General features: G+C 45.5%; 1 long non-coding RNA gene across 15 annotated transcripts in view; it reads left to right on the forward strand.

Annotated features, from left to right (window-relative positions):
• Positions 1-17,518, forward strand: part of LOC140484541 (uncharacterized) — a 44,195-nt gene extending 26,677 nt beyond the window's left edge. For 5 of the 15 annotated variants that reach the window (XR_011962251.1, XR_011962259.1, XR_011962262.1 and 2 more), the window contains 3 exons: positions 233-341; positions 5,599-5,705; positions 8,948-17,515. This is a non-coding gene — a long non-coding RNA (uncharacterized lncRNA). Of the gene's footprint in view, positions 1-232; positions 342-5,598; positions 5,706-8,947 lie in introns of all 15 variants that reach the window. The other 10 variants (XR_011962253.1, XR_011962265.1, XR_011962264.1 and 7 more) reach the window with 6 other exon arrangements.
• Positions 17,519-18,256: the final 738 nt, after the last annotated feature.

The raw sequence follows: 18,256 nt of genomic DNA on the forward strand, positions 1-18,256 counted from the left end.
AGGGAATTGAGACACAATTTTACCAGGAGACCTCCATTATCTGTAAGAATAATATGGATGCAATGACAAGTGGCTTTAACTTTACCAACATGGCCTCAGAGTGCTGTAGTGTTAAGGGCTTGGATGGAAAGGTATTTGTTCAGTGTGTACGAGAACATTTCAGATTCAGTTTGTAGGATGTACCTACTAGAGAAGGAACAAAACCTGACCTGTTTTCTTTCTTCATTCACAGGATGAGGCAGTCACTGGCTCGGCCAGCATTTATTGCTGCGTTTACCCAGAGGGCAGTTAAGAGTCAACCACGTTGCTATAGATCTGGAGTCCCATGCAGACCAGACAAGGTAAGGATGGCACTTTCCTTCCCTAAAGGTCGTGAGTGAACCACATTGGTTTTTCCAACATTTGACAATGGATTCCTTGTCGTCACTACATTATTTTTTCCAGATATTTATTGAATTCACGTTCCAAAATCTGCCGTGATGGGATTCAAACCCGGGTCCCCAGAACGTTATCTGGGTCTCTGGATTAACTGTCTAGCGATAATTTCACTCCGTCATCACTGCCTCTTAGGAAATGAGGCAGGGTGAGTGACTGAGGTATCAGTGGGGCAGCACATCAGCACCAACGATCCCACAGTATTGTGGCTCAGTGGTTAGTGCTGCTGCCTCAGCACCAGGGACCTGGGTTTGATTCCAGCCTCAGGTGACTGCCTGTGTTCAAGTTGGCACATTCTGCCCAGTATCTGTGAGGGTTTCCTTCGGGTGTTCCAGTTTCCTCCCACAGTCCAAAGATGTGTAGGTTAGTTAAACCACGTTAAATTTCCCATAGTGTCCAGATGCAGTATATGAGGTTTTGGGATGTGCAGACAAATCTCTGCCTGATGTGAAAAGATCCTTTTGGGGTCTTGGACAGAGGTCAGAGGGAGGTGTGGCCGCACGTCGTACATTTCCCATGGCGGTAAGGGAGGGTCAAGGGTGTGGAGCATGGGTTGGTGGGAGGGTGTGGGCCGAACATGGAAGGTGCAGAGGGAATGGTCTCTGCGGAACACAGATAGAGGGGGGAGGGAAATATGTCTCTGGTGGTGGAGTCTGACTTTAGGTAGCAGAAGTAACAGAGGTTAATGCGCTGTATCTGGAGATTAGTGGGGTGGAAGGTGAAGACCGTAGGGTTATATTCTTTATTGTGGCTGGAGGGGTGGGGTAAAGGCGGAGGTGCGGGAAGTGGAGGGTATGTGTTGGAGGGCATTGTTGATCAAGTCAGAGGAAAATTACAGTCCTTGAAGTCGGCCTTTCTGGGATGTCCTGGAATAGGATCCAAAGAGATTAAACAAATATATCACAGAGAAAAGATGTACTGGACCAGAAAATGGGTCCCTTTAAAGGTCAACAAGGCTGTCTATGGAACCACAGGGGGTGCGAACGATATGCAAATATTTCATGTCATTTTTTTGCTGGACAAGTATATGGAAGCTCGAGAGATTGGAGAAATAAACAGTGATAACTTGAAAAGTGTCCATGTTCCAGAGGAGGTGGTACTGGATCTCTTAAATCGCATCAAGGTGGATAAAGCCCTGGAACCTGATCAGGTGTATCCTGGAACTTTCTGGAAATCTAGGGAAGTGATTGTTGGGCCTCTCCTGAGGTATTTGTATCGTTGATAGCAACAGGTGAGGTGCCATTATTTTAAAATAAGTGGTAAGGAGAGGCCATGGAACAAGAAAACAGTGAGCCTGAAGTCAATGGCAGGCAAGTTGTTGGAAGGGATTCTGAGGGACAGGATATCCATCTAATTGGAAAAGTAAGGAATGATCAGGGAGAGTCAGTGTGGCTTTGTACGTGCACAAGTGACAAAGAAAATTGATTAAACCAGGCGGTGAACGTTGTTCATGTGGACATTCAACAAGGTTCCACAAAGCAGACTGGTTCGCAGGGTTAGATAACATGGAATGCAGGGAGAGCAAGCCAATACAAAACAGCCTTGAAGGTAGGAGACAGAGGATGATGATGGAGGGTTGCTTTGCGGACTGGAGGCCTGTGAGCAGCAATGTGCTGCAAGGATGGATATTGGGCCCTGAAATAAATGACTTGGATGTGAACATATGAGGTATGGTCAGTAGGTTTATAGAAGACACCAAAATTGGAGGTGTAGTGGACAGTGAAGAAGGTTAGTTCAGAATACAAACAGGATCTTGATCAGATGGGCCATTGGAGCAAGGAATGGCAGACGGAGTTCAATTTAGATAAATGCGAGCTGTTGTATTTTGGAAAGGCAAATCAGGGCAGGACTTATACACTTAATGGTAAAGTCCTGGGGAACATTACTAAACAAAGGGACCTTGGAGTGCAGGTTCATAGTTCCTTGAAAGTAGAGTCACTGGTAGGCGGGGTAGTAAATGCAGCATTCTGTACACTCCCCGTTATTGGTCAATGCATTGAATGCAGCTGTTGTAACGTCATATTGTGGCTGTACAGGGCACTGATTACAGCCCTTCTGGAATTCTGTTTTCCGTTCCAATCTCCCTGTTCTTGGAATAATGTTGAGAAACTTGAAAGGTTTCAGAAAACATTTGCAGGGACTTTTCCAGGATTGGACGGTTTGAGCTATTGGGAAAGGCTGAATAGGCTGGGAATATTTTCCCTGGAGGGTTGGAGACTGAGAGGTGATCATATAAAATCATGAAGGGCATGGATAAGGTGAGCAGTCAGGGACTTTTTCCCAAGTTCAGTGGGTCCAGAACTAGAGGGTACAGGCTTAATGTGAAAGGGAAAAGATTTAAAAGGGATCTAAGGGGCATCTTGTTCATATTGAGGGCATTGCAAGTATTGAATGAACTGCCAGAGGGAAGGGGTGGAGGCTAGAACAATTGCAGCATTTAAAAGGCATCTGATTGGGTACATGAAGAGGAAGGATTTAGAGGGATAAGGGTGAACCGCTGGCAAATGGGACTCCATTAACGATCTCCGTTATTGATCAATGCATTGAATACAGAAGCTGGGATGTCATATTGTGGCTGGACAGGACATTGATTAAGCCACTTCTGGAATTCTGTTTTCAGTTTGAATTTTCCTGTTCTGGGAAGGATGTTGTGAAACTTGAAAAGGTTTGGACAAGATTTACAAATTGGAGGATTTGGCCTACAGGGAGAGGCTGAATGGGCTGGGGCTATTTTCTCTGGAGAGTTAAAGACAGAGGTGACTTCATGAAGATTTATAAAATCATGATTTTGTGTGGATAAGGTGAACATCCGGGGTCCTATTTCCACATGTTAGGTGGGTCCAAAACTAGAGCACCTGGGTTTAAGTTGAGAGGGCAAACATTTAAAAGGGATCTAAATGGCAACGTTTTCAAGCTGAGTGTGGTGTGTGTATGGGAGGGGCTACCAGATGAAGTAGTGGAGGCTGATAAAATCACAACATTTAAAAGGCTTCCAATTGGGTACATGAATAGGAAGGGTTTTGATGGAAACAGGCCAATAGCTGGTAAATGGGAATCCATTCGTTTAGGATTCCTCGTTGGCACGGACGAGTTGAACCGAAGGTCTATTTCTTTGATCCTAATAAATTAAGATGCATTCCTCTATTTTGTGGAGAGCTAGCTGAAGCAAACATAAATATCCTTGGAGCTGAGAAGGTGAAGCAGTGATTTCAACCTGGTGCAGATTTGGTTCCAATGTCTTGAATTTGCAGAGAGAGAGAGGAATTGTTCACACTGTCACAATTTTTAGTAACTACTTTCAAGTAATTGGCAAATAATACAAGGTGAAAATGTGAACACTATTTTCCTCAGTAAGTTCTGAGCATCTGGAACAGTCTGAACGACACAGATTCAGCAGGTATTCTGAAACAGACTTGGAATTTTACTTTTTAAGGTAAGATTTGGGGGGCCGTGGGCACATGGGAGGGGACTTGGGACAGACTTGCAGCATCTCCAGAGGGAGAGAGTACAGCCCCAATGGGCTGAATCGCCCCCAGGCCCTGTGCTCTGTGATACTGCCCCATTCACTGTGAATGATGAAGCTCATCCCAGGGCAGAGAGAGGGAGGAGCCAACCACTAACCTCTCAATCGGCGCCGGCTTAATTAACGGCAGCTCCAGACCAATAGGAGGAGAGGCTGTGTGGTCCTGCAGCCAATGGGAGTGAGTGAGGGGTGTGGCCAGCAAGACAGCACCTGTCCATGAGCTGTGCAGGTGCAGTGTCACTGTTTGGGGTTGGGAGAGACAGCAGAGACTGGGACAGAGGCTGTGGGACCTGAATTATAAACTCCCGGTAAATTAAAACCAAAAGAACTGCGGAAGATGTAAATCAGAAACAACAACCAGGAGGTTCTGGAAAAGCTCAGCAGGTCTGGCAGTATCTGTGATGAGAAATCAGAGTTAAAGTTTCAGACCCAGTGTCCCTTCCTCAGGGCAGAGGTTACTGAGAGAAAAAGTCAGTTTATGTGCAGAAGTTAGTGTGGGGGGAGGACAGAAGGAGTAAAGGATAGGTGGGGATAGAGTGAGAAGAACGGTTGGGTAAAGGAGTGGATAACAATCTGTCTGGGGGAGGGTGATTAGCTGTTAATGGAGACTGTTGGTGGCTAACTATAGGTAGTGTGTAATGGCAGACTGTGAGAACTGGTGTGTGGGGTAGGGGGCTACGACATGAGGTTGTTAACTTATGGTTAGCATCACTGAGGTAACAACAATGACTGCAGATGCTGGAAAGCAAATACTGGATTAGTGGTGCTGGAAGAGCACAGCAGTTCAGGCAGCATCCAACGAGCAGCAAAATCGATGTTTCGGGCAAAAGCCCTTCATCAGGAATCATGAAGGGCTTTTGCCCGAAACGTCGATTTCGCTGCTCGTTGGATGCTGCGTGAACTGCTGTGCTCTTCCAGCACCACTAATCCAACTTATGGTTAGCCACTAGCTGTCTCCATTGTGAGCTGTTCCCCACCTATATCACTCCACCATTGAAGCTGCCGAGGACACAAACCTTTGGAATATCCTCCCTAACTCCCTCTCTCCGCCTTAAAGATGTATCTAAAAATCGTTCTCTTTAATCAACATTTCCATCATTCGTGAAGCATTTTAGGAAATTTGTCAATGTGAAAGGCTCCATACAATGCAGGTAGTTGTTGTTATTGTCTGACATCTGGAGAAACAGGGATGAGCCCTCTCTCTCTCATACCAGACGAACAGCAGCAAAAGCAGGAAGCACTGAGAATGCTCCAGCCCACATTCTGTATCAGATTATTGCTGTCAGCGCAGGACCAATAAGAGTGGGGGAAAGGGGGCGAGAGGTGCTAGTTGGTCCTTCAACCAATCAGAATGAATGAGGGGCGGGACAATACTCAACCACATGATAAACTTCACTGACAGCACAGTGTTGTTGTGACCAAGGCATTGGAAATGTGTGAAGGTGCAGGGGCAGGGGGAAGGAAAGGCACATTGACCAGGAAGAGGAGGAAATTTTCATGGTATGGGATAAGAGGTTTTCCAGAGCTTAGTGCACGTAGTAAAACACAAATTTAAAAATCCCAAATTCTGCACCATTTTCCCTCCCGATAATGCATTTTGCACTCCCTGAAATATCAACTGTGTGTTTCTCCGTCCACAGATACCAGTGATCAGTGCCAAAGCCCCATTGCCTGTGGAGAAGGTGATGTTTGACTTCCTTGTACAGCTGCAGTTCGTGTGGTGAAGGTGCTCCCACAATGTGTTTGGGTAAGAGCTGTTATAGATTATTCACTCAGCGACAGTGAAGAATTGACAATATGTGTGCAAATCAACAACAGTTGTTTTTTTTAATCATGTTTATAATTCCATAGACATATGATTGAGAACTTGTGACATAAGGCCACAGCTGGAGATATTAAGTCAGGTGATCAATAGAATTGCCAAATAAGCAGGTTTTCAGGAATACCTTAAAGGAGGAAAGCAGGTCTGAGGGGGTTAGGGTGGGAATTCCAGACCGTGTTGCCTTGGCAACAGTAGAAACAGCCAGACAGGTGAAGCAATGAATAAACACATCGTTGGAAGTCTGAAAGAAAATGAGTTGTCGAGGTCTCACAGGTTGTGTGGTGCAGGGAGACAGGGATGTTCACAGCCAGGAATTACATCAATGGTGAGAATTTTAAATTGTTGCTTGTTAATAGGAGCCTTTTGATGGATCAACAAGTTTTGGTACAAGTGAGCACTTAGGCAGTAGGGTATTAGATAGTCTTGAGATTACATGGAAGTTGAATGTGGGAGGCTGGCCAGGAGTGTGTTTGGATAATGAAGTCTGGAGATAACACAGGGATGGACGAGTATTTCAGTAAATGAGCTGAGACTAGGGTGGTGTTGGGTGATGTCACTGATGTAGGAATAGTGCTTTTGGAGTGGGCTGCTGCTCCTCATCACTCCCCCTCCCCAATTCACAGATATTGTTCCTTGTTCTATCTGTCTGTCTTTTCTGGTTATGTCCTTCTCTGCCATTCTGCTACAAACTAATATTTGACCCCACCGTTGTTGCAAAAACCTACTCCATTCTGACTCTCCCTTTCCTTTCTGAATTCCTTGTATTTGGTGTCCCTTAAGGATCTCTCCTTGGTCCCTCCTGTTTCTCACCTACATACTGCCAGGAGGTGACATTGTCCAAAAGCACCGTGTTAGGTTTCACATGTACACTGACAATGCCCAGATCTCCCTCCCCATCATCCCTCTCCATTACTCAGTTATCAAACTGGTCATCACACTCCCACTACGCGATTGGCTGCAATTTCCTGCAACGAAACGTTGCAATGGTTAAACCCCTTGCCTTCAGTTGCTGTTACAAATCACTTTCCCTTACTGCTGAGCCCCTCCCTCTCCCTGGGAACTGTCTGAGACAGAACCACACTCTTGACAATATTGCTCTCATATCTGACCCCAAGGTGACCTTCTGATCAGACATCTACACAATTACAAACACCAGGAATTCCAATCTCTTAAATGTTGCTTGTCTCCACCTCACCCCAGCTCCATTGCTACTGAAACCCCTCACCTGTGTCGGTGTTGCCTTAAACTTGACGAATCCAAAACAGACTCCGTGATTCTGTGACTGACCCAGAATCTGGTTCCAGACTCCCTCATGATGGGAAACATCCTCTCAGTATTTACCCTGTCAAACTCCTTAAGAATCCTACATGTTACAATGAGATCCCCTCTCATTCTTCCCAAATCCAGTGAGTCGAGTCCCAACTTCTTCAGCCTTTTCTTAAAAGATAACCCCTGCAAACCAGGATTCATCCCAGCCAATGTTCTGTGAAATGCCTCTGATGGAATGATGTATTTCCTTAAATAAAGGGACCAAAACTTCTGTCATTACTCCAGATGTGGTCTCACTCGCTCTTTATAAAGTTCCTCTCAGGTATATACTCCAAACAACTCCCTTTAAACTTTCACAGATGTTGTTGGAAATGCGCAGAAGATCATGCAGCATCTGTGAAGAAAAATCAGTTAAAGTTTCGGGTCTGGTCACCCTTCCTCAGATACGTGAACCCTAATTTCTTTTCACAGATGCTGCTTGACCTGCTGAGCTTTTCCAGAAACTTCTGTTTCTCTTCCTGGTTTACAGCATCTTCAGTTGGTTCGGTTTTCATATCCTTTAAACTTGCCCACTCTCTTCTAGAATTTGTCATTTCCTCCTTGGAAAAAAGATTCACATTTGTTTGGTCTCCCCTACCCTGGGAAGAATGAAACCATGACGAGTCACCCTATCATTGCTCCTCATAATTTTATAAAATTCAATAAAGCCACCTAAAGTGTCCAGTGCTGCAGGGAAATAGCCTCAGCCGATTCAGCCTCTCCCTATGGTTCACGTGTTCCAATATTGACAACACCCTCGTAAAACCATTCTGAACTCTTGCAAATTTCCCAACATCTTTCCTATAACAGGGAGACTGGAATTGAAAGCAGTCTGGGGATTCCAAAAGTGGCCGAGCCAATAAACTGTACAAGGTAAACATGATCTCCCAACTCCTATTCTCAATGCACTGCCCAATAACAGGTAGCATACTGCACACCACCTTCACTGACCTGTCTACCTTCAACCACACTTTCAAGGAACTATCAACCCACACTGCATGGTCTGTTTGTCTGTCAACACTTCCCAGGAACTTGTCATTAAGAGGTTGAGTCCTATTCTGGTAACATCTTTCTGAAATCAGGGAGACCACAATTGAATACAGTATTCTAAAACTGGCGTCCCCAATGCCCTACTCAGCCACAACGTGACCTCCTAACCCCTATACTCAGTGACAGAATCCCTACAGTGTGGAAACAGGCCTTTCGGCCCATGAGACCATACCAACCATCGGAACAGCATTCCACCCTAACTCTGTAACCTACCATTACCCAAAGCTCATCCTGCTAACCTGCATGTCTTTGGATTTGTGGGAGGAAATTAAGAGCACCCAGAGGAAGCCCACGCAGACACACAGGGAGAATGTGCAAACACCACCCAGACAGTGGAATCGAACCAGAGTCCATTTATTGGTCAGCACATTCCATTAAATGTTAGTGTCCCATATGCCATGTTCAGCACCTGATCTCTCTGAAACTCTACTTTCCAAGAACTAAGCAGTTGTTCTGAGCTCTTCGAAGGGAATTAAGGTCAGGATGAGAAAACAGGAACCGGGTTGAGTTTTAGATCTACAAAATAACTCTCCATCTTCCCACTCTGTCTGTTCCCCACGCTCTGTGCCCCCACCCCCCGACGGTCTGTTCTCTTTCTCCCCCCTGTTGGTCTGTCTCCCCCCTCCCCCCCCCCCCCCCCCCCCCCATTTATCTGCCGGTCTGTCTCTCCCCCCTCCCTCTGTCGGTCTCTACCCACCCCCCCCGTTCCCCCTGTCTGTTCCCCTCCTCTCTAAACCCACTTTCTGTCCCCATCTGTCTCTGTGCCACCCCTTTCTATCCCCTCCACTGCATGTGGCACTCATCCACAGACTCTATCAACAAACACATCGACTTGGACCCAATATACCGGCCACTACAGTGGACAGCTCGAACTGACAACCGGAAGCGGCAGAGACAGGCCACTACAAATGCCGGAGGAAACAGCACAGAAGCGCTTCACAGGAGGCTCCCAAGCTCTGAGGATGTCACCTAGGCAGGGGACGAAACGTTTGCAAGACAAATTCCCAGCTCGGCAAACAGAACCACAACAACTGTATAAGTCCTGCTAAGGTTTGCTTTTCCAAAATACAGCAGCTCGCATTTTTCTAAACTGAACTCCTCAGTCCATTCACCCATCTGATCCAGATCCTCTTGTACTCTGAGGTAATCTTTTTCCCTGCTACTCCACCTCCCATTTTGGTGTCATCTGCAAATTACTTACAATACCTCTTATGTTCACATCCAAATCATGGATATAAATAGCGAAAAGTAGTGGATCCAGCACCGATCCTTGAGACTCCACTGGTCACAGGCCTCCAGCCTGAAAAGCACCCTCTGCCTTCTACCTTCGAGCCAGTTCTGTACTCCATGTGATCTAACCTTGCTGACCAGTCTCCCATGAGGAACCTTGTCAAACACGTTACTGAAGTCCATGTAGATCATGTCCATGCTCTGACCTCAGCAATCCTCTTTGTTACTTCTTCAAAAAAAACTGAGTCAAATTCATGAGATATGATTTCCCATGCATAAAGCTGTTATTAGTATCCAGGATTTAACTCTGTACATTGGGGTCTGCGTTGCCCAGTTATAGGTGTTAGTATTCTGAATGAAGTTCAAGGACACCAGCATTTTGTCAGTGAGTCTGTATTGAGTTGTTAATGTCACCAACACAGGGGAGTTCCTTTTGAAAGGCAGTCCCAGTATCCCTTGCCCACCAGGAAATAGTGTAAGTGTCCTTACCTCTGGACTAGGAGGATGAGGCTCAGAGTTGAGAAACAGCATCTTTGAAGAGACTGATTAGTAAACCTGCCCAAGCCACCAGGCCATACAGTCTCCCAGCTGTCCCTGCCTGAGCCTCCAAACAGAACCTTCCTGTAGTTTCTCTCCTGTCAGACTCTCCCATTGCTCAGTTTGTCCAGGATCCCCTCCTGCTGCTGCACTGCTCCTGTCCCTCACTGACCTGTCCATCGCCCAGAGTCCTCCACATTCATTCACTGTTCACAATCCCATTCACCCAGTCCTCCCGCCCCGCCCCCTCCCGACGACAGAGACGGCTCAGTGGTTAGCACTGCTACCTCACAGCACCAGGTAACCGGGTTCGATTCCGGCCGTGGCGACTGTCTGTGTGGAGTTTGTGCATTCTCCCCGTGTCTGAGCAGGTTTCCTCCCACAATCCAAAGATATGCAGGGCAGGTGAATTGGCCATTCTAAATTGCCCATAGTATTGGTTACATTAGGGGGCATAGGTCTGTGTAAGTTACTGTTTGCAGGGTCGGTATGGACTTGTTTGGCCGAAGGGCCTGTTTCCATACAGTAGGGATTCTGATATATTGGGCAGCAGCTACTGTCAATCACCAGGACTCCTGTATGATCGGGAGCACGTGCTGTAGGAGGGGAGACCAGTGCATGGGTGCAGTGCTGGCCAATTGTGGGAGTATGCGCAGTATAGGTCAGTGCCTGGGAAGGAGGCTGTGGGTGTGAGGGGTTAATCTGTCATTAGCAGCTTCATCCCTCTGGGAGCAGGACCCAGAGGAATGACCCTTCCCTTGCTGCCCTGACATGTGATCAGACTATCAGTGGGGCAGCGTTTTGCAGAAAGTTATCAGAACTCTTTTGTGAAGATTCAGGATTGTTATGGAAAGGGACAAGGATGGGCCTGCAATTAGAATTCTAATTTGGCTCATTTTAGTCAGATGGGTCTTGGCCAGAGTGTGCAGGAAGCAGTGTATGCAGGATGGTTCTCATCAGGAGCTAGGAAACTGAATTCGAAGAGAGAGTGTGTGAGAACTGGGTGTGGAGGAAAGGAGTGGGGGGATTGGTTTGGATGTCAGTTCACAGAAGAGAGAAATTGTGAGACTGAGGTTTAAAGCTTTGGGGGAACAAGGAAATTACAGTTTAATACTACAATTGTCTTATGTATTTCCATCCTGTATTAACAGTGGTAACTTGTGTGCTCTGTTGTATGGTACTGAAAGGGTGGATTTGCGGATTAGAAATACAAATGGAACTTCATGTTCAGATCTGATGGTTACTTGATCCGGGTCGATCTGAATATCATTGGCCTTTTCATCTGGAAGGAAAGGTGTGCATTCTGTCCGTGGGCGAATATTTCAAATCTCAATGTGACTGGAAACATTACTGAGACACAGCCAAGTCCATGTCAGCATGGTGAGTGTGGAGAGAGAGTTCATTTGTTTTTGAAAGTCTGGAAAATCATGGCACATTTCCCAGGAACAATTAAGCCACAACTTTGCTTTGTAGAAGGACAAGACTTTAATTAACCATACAACCAGAAAGACACAAGGATACCTGCACCATGGGGAACACTATGAAAACGGGATTGTTGTAAAGGAGTTCATTCTCGATCATGGATTGTAATCCATTGGCGTTGTCACGTCGGTTCCAGCGCTGTGGGGAAATACTGGAAATATGATGAATGTAATGTAGGTTTCAGTTATTAAACTGGAAAAAGTGCAGAACAATTTACAAGGATGTTGCCAGGGCTCTGGGGTCTGAGTTATAGGGAGAGGTTGGACAAGTGAGGATTTTATGTTTAGAGCAGAGGAAACTGAAGGGGTTCTTTTCTAGAAGTGTATAAGACCATGAGAGGCATGGATAAGGTGAATGCACTCAGTCTTTTTCCCAGGAACTCAAGGATAGACGGCTTGATTGGATCAGTTTAAGGTTAGAGGAAAAAGAATAAAAGGGAAGCTGAGGGACAACTGTTTTACACAGAGGGTGGTATGTATATGGAAAGAGCTGCCAGTGGAAGTGGTTCAGGCAGGAACACTCATAACAGGTAAAAAACATTTGGACAAATACATGGATAGGAAAGGGTCAGAAGCAGATGGGCCAAGTGCAGGGAAATGGGGTTAGCGTGGATGGACATTCTGATCAGCATGGGCCAGTTTGGGCCAAAGGGCCTGTCTCTGCTGTAGGATTCTATGACTCTAAGTACATTTGTTATTTCTTCCCCCTAACTCTGTTGGTATCCTGGGATGTATTCCATCAGGGCAATGAGACTTGTCTACCTTTAGCTCCATTAGCTTTTCTCTTTCACGATAATGGTTATTATGTAGGTCTTCACCCTCCTTAGTCTCCTTATCCATTACTGCCATACTCTTCGTATCCTCCACTGTGAAGACTGACTGCTGTGTCCTCATATTCCTAAACCCTGCTGGATGGGAATAACTAGGCACAGAACTGTGAGAGGTCTTCTTTGAGTCTGTATTGATGAGACATGGCAGTTACATGGATAGTGGGCATGCAAAATACCTTCAGGCAGCATCAGGTAACTCCCTGCCTGTCCAATGTACAGCTCCCATTGTGGTTTGGGACTTTGAATGGAGACTGTCTCTCAGTATTATCTCCATGGCAACGACAGTTAGAAAGTCTAGTACAGTTCAGCACTTTGTGGTTAAACCACACACCCCTCCCCCATGCCCCCGTGGCTCCCTCAAGTATCTGACAGGCGCTTCAGTTTCAGTGGAGCTCTCTCTCAGGATTCTGATGTGGAGGAGCCGGTGGTGGGGTGGGCAAAGTTAAAAACCACACAACACCAGGTTATAGTCCAACAGGTTTATTTGGAAGTACAAGCTTTTGGAGTGTGCTGTGATTTTTAACTTGATCAGGATTATCTCTATGGTAACAGTTAAGTGCTTCAACAATTCCAGAGGCCATGTGTTCCCCACACAATAGGTTCCCCTCTAGCAGGGTAAACTGCTGTTCTGGCCCTGGGGATAGGTACTCATCACTTTTCTCCCCCAATCCCATCTCGCTTTCTGTTGATCTTTAATGTTTTTCTAATCTCCTAGTTTCTCCTTGGTCTTTGCCAATCTGTGTGCATTCTATTTCCGTATGATCGACTCCCTTATTTCCTGAGCCACCCACGGCAGATTATTCCTTTTCCTACAGTCCTTCCTTTTCACTGATCGGTAATTTTGCTGAGCGCTTCAAAAAATGTCTTTGATATTCTCGCACTGTCCATCAACTGTCCCACCCTAAACTCTTTGCTTCCAGTCTACATTAGCCAACTCCTGCCTCATCCTATTGTAGTCTCCATTTGTTTAAGCACTGGATCTTGGGGGTGGATCTAATCTTCCAGCTTTCCATCTGTGTTCTAAGTTCAACCAGATTTATCACAAGTCTGTTTATCAGATTATGAGGGGAGGCGATGTTTCCTGGGAGTTTTGGTTTTCATTGTCAGAGACCTTGGCTTCGTAATAAAGTACAGGATAGATATTCACAACAGAGTATTCTGGACGGTGTGAATGTAAGACACAGTCTAAAACCATAAATCACTGTCTCCCCTTAGTTTAAAATTGCTAAATTATGATTTCCTACACGCTTCCTCACTATCTAAGCTTGGAATGCTAATCCACCTGACTATCTGTCATTTTCCGAAAATCTCCTTTGGTGAAGGTGGTGAGTTTTGGATTCATCTTTCCAGTTATTACCGTAAGACGATAAGCACTGGGCACAGGAGAGGCAATGCAGCCCTTCGAACCAGCTCCACCATTTAATACGGCGATGATTGAGCTCACCTCGGTCTCAGCTGGATTTTCCCTCCTGCTCTCTCTCACCCTTCATCTCATTGCAAATTCAACATCTGTATCTCTTCAGTAAATTTGCTCATTGTCCTGGCATCCACTGCATTTTGAACAGGGAATTCCACAGATTCACAACACATCGAGACAAGTACATTCTTCCTCATGAGAACAGAATAGAGTCCCTTTAGTGCAGAAACAGGGTATTCATCCATCGAGGTAAAAACAATGACTGTAGATGCTGAAAATCAAATACTGGATTAGTGGTGCTGGAAGAGCACAGCAGTTCAGGCAGCATCCAACGAGCAGCGAAATCAACGTTTCGGGCAAAAGCCCTTCATCGGGAATAAAGGCAGTCTAGCTTATCTCTCCATGCTTCAGGCTCACTGCCTTTATTCTTGATGAAGGGCTTTTGCCCGAAACGTTGATTTCGCTGCTCGTTGGATGCTGCCTGAACTGCTGTGCTCTTGCAGCACCACTAATCCAGTATTCATCCATCGAGTCCACACCAACCCTATGATGAACATCCCATTCAGACCCACTCGTTCCCTGTAACATTGCATTTCCCATGGCTAATTGTCTAACCGGCACGTGCATGGACACTGTCAGCAATTTAGCATGGGCAATCCATCTAACCTGCACATCTTTGGACTGTGTGAGGAAACTGGACAATTGCACGAAACCATGCAAACATGGGGAGAATGTGTAAACTCCACACAGTCGCCTCAGGTCCCTGGCGCTGTGAGGCTGCAGTGCTAGCCACTGAGCCACCTCTGCTTAAAACCTACTGCGCCTTATTAACCTCCCTATCCCCCAGTTGGCTTAATCTGTGTTCCTTACATCAGAAATCAGGTTGTCTCAGCGGATGTCTCAGTAAATCCCAGTGACAGCCCACATGTCCTGTGTGTCTGAATGGGGATCCGATACAGAACATCCTCCATTCACACTTTTCATTCACGTTCCAGAGACAGGGCTCCAGTGGCTGCATGGGGGCTGCACCTCCCAAATTCCGAGGCAGGAACCGCACGTCTGTGGGTAAACCTGGCACTGCACAAGTACAGAATGTGGGTGAGCTTTGGAGCATGTGCTTTGGGGTAACTAGTGGAAAGTATTTCACACTCTGATTGTCTGGAGGTGGAACGCATTTGCTTGTAGTATTGATCTGTTGGAGGGTCAAAGTGTCACCACACCCACATGGGACCAAGTTACATTCCCAACTTGTCATAACACAGGAATCGACCAATGAGAAACAAAGGATGTGACCAATTCTCCCAGACTGAAGGTTCCTCTTCTGTCCAGGATCTGCCACCTCCCTTACTGTTTCCTTTTGTTTCATTCTGCTGTTACATTATTGACTTGCAGCAACTGAAGGGAAAGGAAATGAACCCAGAAAGGGTGCAGAGTCTAACCAAGGATGGGAAGTGGTGGAATAGACCTGTTTATCAACAACTCCATGAGAATGGGGAGGGTGTACATTAGGGGTAGTAGAATCAGAATGGTGGGAGAGAGGAAGTGGGCTGGAGGGTTACAGCTTTGGGGCAAGAAAGGGGTAAACGATATTCCAGAGAAACTAGAATTGTCTGTTCTGAATTTCTAATCTGTACATATTCCTTTACACAAAGTGCTAGATGAAGATATGCAGACTGAAATCTCAACATCATTTGCCGATCATGATAAGGTTACCCAGAATTTGAAGAACCAAAAATGGAGAATCACTCGGCCAAAATCCTGCAACACTCTCCTCACGGCATTGTCGGTCTCTCTGTGCCAAACCGACTGTGAATGGTTCAAGACAGCAGCTCACTACCATCTTCTCAATGGTAAGGAGAGATGGGGAATAAATGGTGGCTGAGCCAGTGATGCCCATATCCTGGAAACGGTTTCTAACTCTCGTTGCTGAAACCCAATTGCTGTTACTGCAGGATGAAGAGGGAGGCTGAGTGCATTCTCCAGGAGGCAGCACCATCACATTACCCCTGCCTACACCCACACAGTAACACCACTGGAACAAAAGGCAGTGAAGCCAAAGGGGGACTTAGATATAGTTCTTCGAGTTAAAGTCATGAAAGAGGATTGGAACACAGCAGGAACAGGAGATAGAGCTGCATGGTTAGCTGTTTCACCTTGAATGGTGGAGCAGGATTGAAAGGCTGAATGGCCTCCTGCTGCGATCTACCAGGTAGGAAGAAGGGGGCAGGGATTCTCCACGAGATTGCACGTCCACATCAGTTTTCAGTGAGGGATGGTTTGATGGATTTTATTTAACACTTGTCTTTAACACAAGGTTTGTGAATTTGGTTTTAAAATATTGTAGCTATTTATTCCACAATAAATAAAACTAAAAGAAATGAAACTATCTGAATATAACAGTTTTTTAAAATATTAAACGCCTTGTAAAACAAAATCCTGTCTATTCCCGGACACCATCACTTTCCAGTTACTCAAGCTCCAGGGAAATATTCCCTCCCTGTCTGAACCTTTTGGTTTGATTTCACTGCTTTTCAGTTCTCCTTCTGTGAGCTATGAAGTGTTCTTTTTCCCCCCATTTCTCCTACCCAGACATGTTATCACACAAGCTGAGCAACCTTCCCACATTCATCATTACACCATTTTGGGTTTTTGTTAATATATAATCACCAGCAGTAAACCACCCGTGTAACCAATTGAATATTTACAAACAAAGCCCATTACGGGCAAAGCAAACCATTACAAATGACAGATTGGGAAGGGACCAAATCAAAGTAGCGTTAGGGGTGAGGGGGCAGCAGTGGAGATAAAGCACTGTATCCCCTGCGATGCCCACCTCTATCAAAAGGCATCGAGAACTTTGATACATACCACATGTTCCTTCTCCAAGGACGCCCTGCTTTATCCTCAATCATAGAATAGAATCCCAACTGTGTGGCAGGAGAGAATTGGCCCATCAAATTCCACCAACCATCAAAAGTGCATCCCACCTGGAGCACTCCACCCTTGTAACACTGTATTTCCCATGGCTGATCCATAGCAGTGCTACAGTCACAATTTAAATCAAAACACATGATCCCTGCTCACTGTCACGTTGCTGTTTGTGGAGACTTATTGCCCAGAGAGAGATCCTGAGATTCAGAAAGAGACAATATAAATTCAGTCAACTCCAGCCGAGTTAATGTGATTAACAACAACATCAATACTCCAACAGTGCCATCAGACCTCGTACCTACTCTATCATTTACGATTTTTAACCCGTGGGAAGTTTGTTACCGCCTTCGATTACAGCCATAATGCTCTGACCACTTTGACGGAGCCAGTGCAAGTCAGTTCTAATAGTTATCAACAGATTGAATCTAAACAGGATGCCCCACAACAGGAAGTGCTCTGACACTCAATGCCCGGAAGTCAAGGTCATTTTCCTAAAACCACTCACGTCTGGCAATACCATTGAAGATATTTTATACAGTAACCTTTCAGTCTCAATTTCCAGTTCCAGTTCCAGTCCATGAAGCAGCCAGTAACATGCACCAGTGAATTGAATTCTAACAGCAGCATTGCCCTGGCAGGAGAGATTGAGGAGCCCGAAGCTGTCTTCTCTGGAGTATCTAAACATGAAACACTTCAAAGGAACAAAAATCTTCAAGAGCTCGAGAGGATAGATACAAGAAGGATGTGCTCCTAGACTGGTGTGCCTGGAATAAAATAAACACTAACTACGGTATCTTTACCCAGCATCCCCTTTATCTGCATAAAAGTTTAATATGTATTTGCTGCTCTAATTACACTCCCAGTTTTAACTGTTGTAATGTTGATGACTATGCAAATGTATAAAATATAATTTAATCCATCCCAATAGCTCTCTGTACCTGTGTCTCCCTTGTGTTCTCCAAGACACCCATTCAATCTGACCTCTTTACAAACCCTTCCCTGATATTTCCTTGGAGGGCTCAGAATGAAATATTTGCACAGAATTGTTACTGTGCAAAAGGAGGCTGATTGGCTCATCAGCTCTCCAAAGGATCACCTCACTGAATGCTATTATTCTCCCTTTACCCCAAAAACCTTCCCATTCGTCCTATTCCAATAACACCAGTGAGTTCACAAGTAACCACAGCGATTGGATTTGTTTTGTTTGTTCGTAGGATCATGGCATCACTTGCTGGCATAGTGTCATCCATTCTAACGACCCAGGAGATGGTTCAGATTCAACCACATTATTCAGTGTCTAGATTCACATGTCGGCTGGACCAGGTCAGAATTAACAGTTTCTCAGACCCAGTGACATGAAGAGATGATTTCTGGCCTATTATCTTATTTCCAAAATGATAATGAATAATTTTTGCAGTTGAATTAAAGGTGAAAGACCAAAATGTGTTTTATTCTGATTGAGCACATCCTCATATTTTCTCAGTTGTTATTGACAGTCTCATTCCCCTCGCACCAGAACCTATTCCAGAGAGTGTTGCAGAAAAGGCAGAATGGTCAGCTGCAGGATGTCACCTGACCGGTCACTGGACCCAAAGGTTCACTTTCCACTGATGCTGCCAGATCTGCTGATTTTTTTCCAGCATTTTCTGTTTTTGTTCCTGATTTCCCAGCATTTGCAGATGTTTCGTTTTT

The sequence above is a fragment of the Chiloscyllium punctatum genome, chromosome 13 (genome assembly GCF_047496795.1).
Source record: "Chiloscyllium punctatum isolate Juve2018m chromosome 13, sChiPun1.3, whole genome shotgun sequence".
Lineage (NCBI taxonomy): Eukaryota > Metazoa > Chordata > Chondrichthyes > Orectolobiformes > Hemiscylliidae > Chiloscyllium > Chiloscyllium punctatum.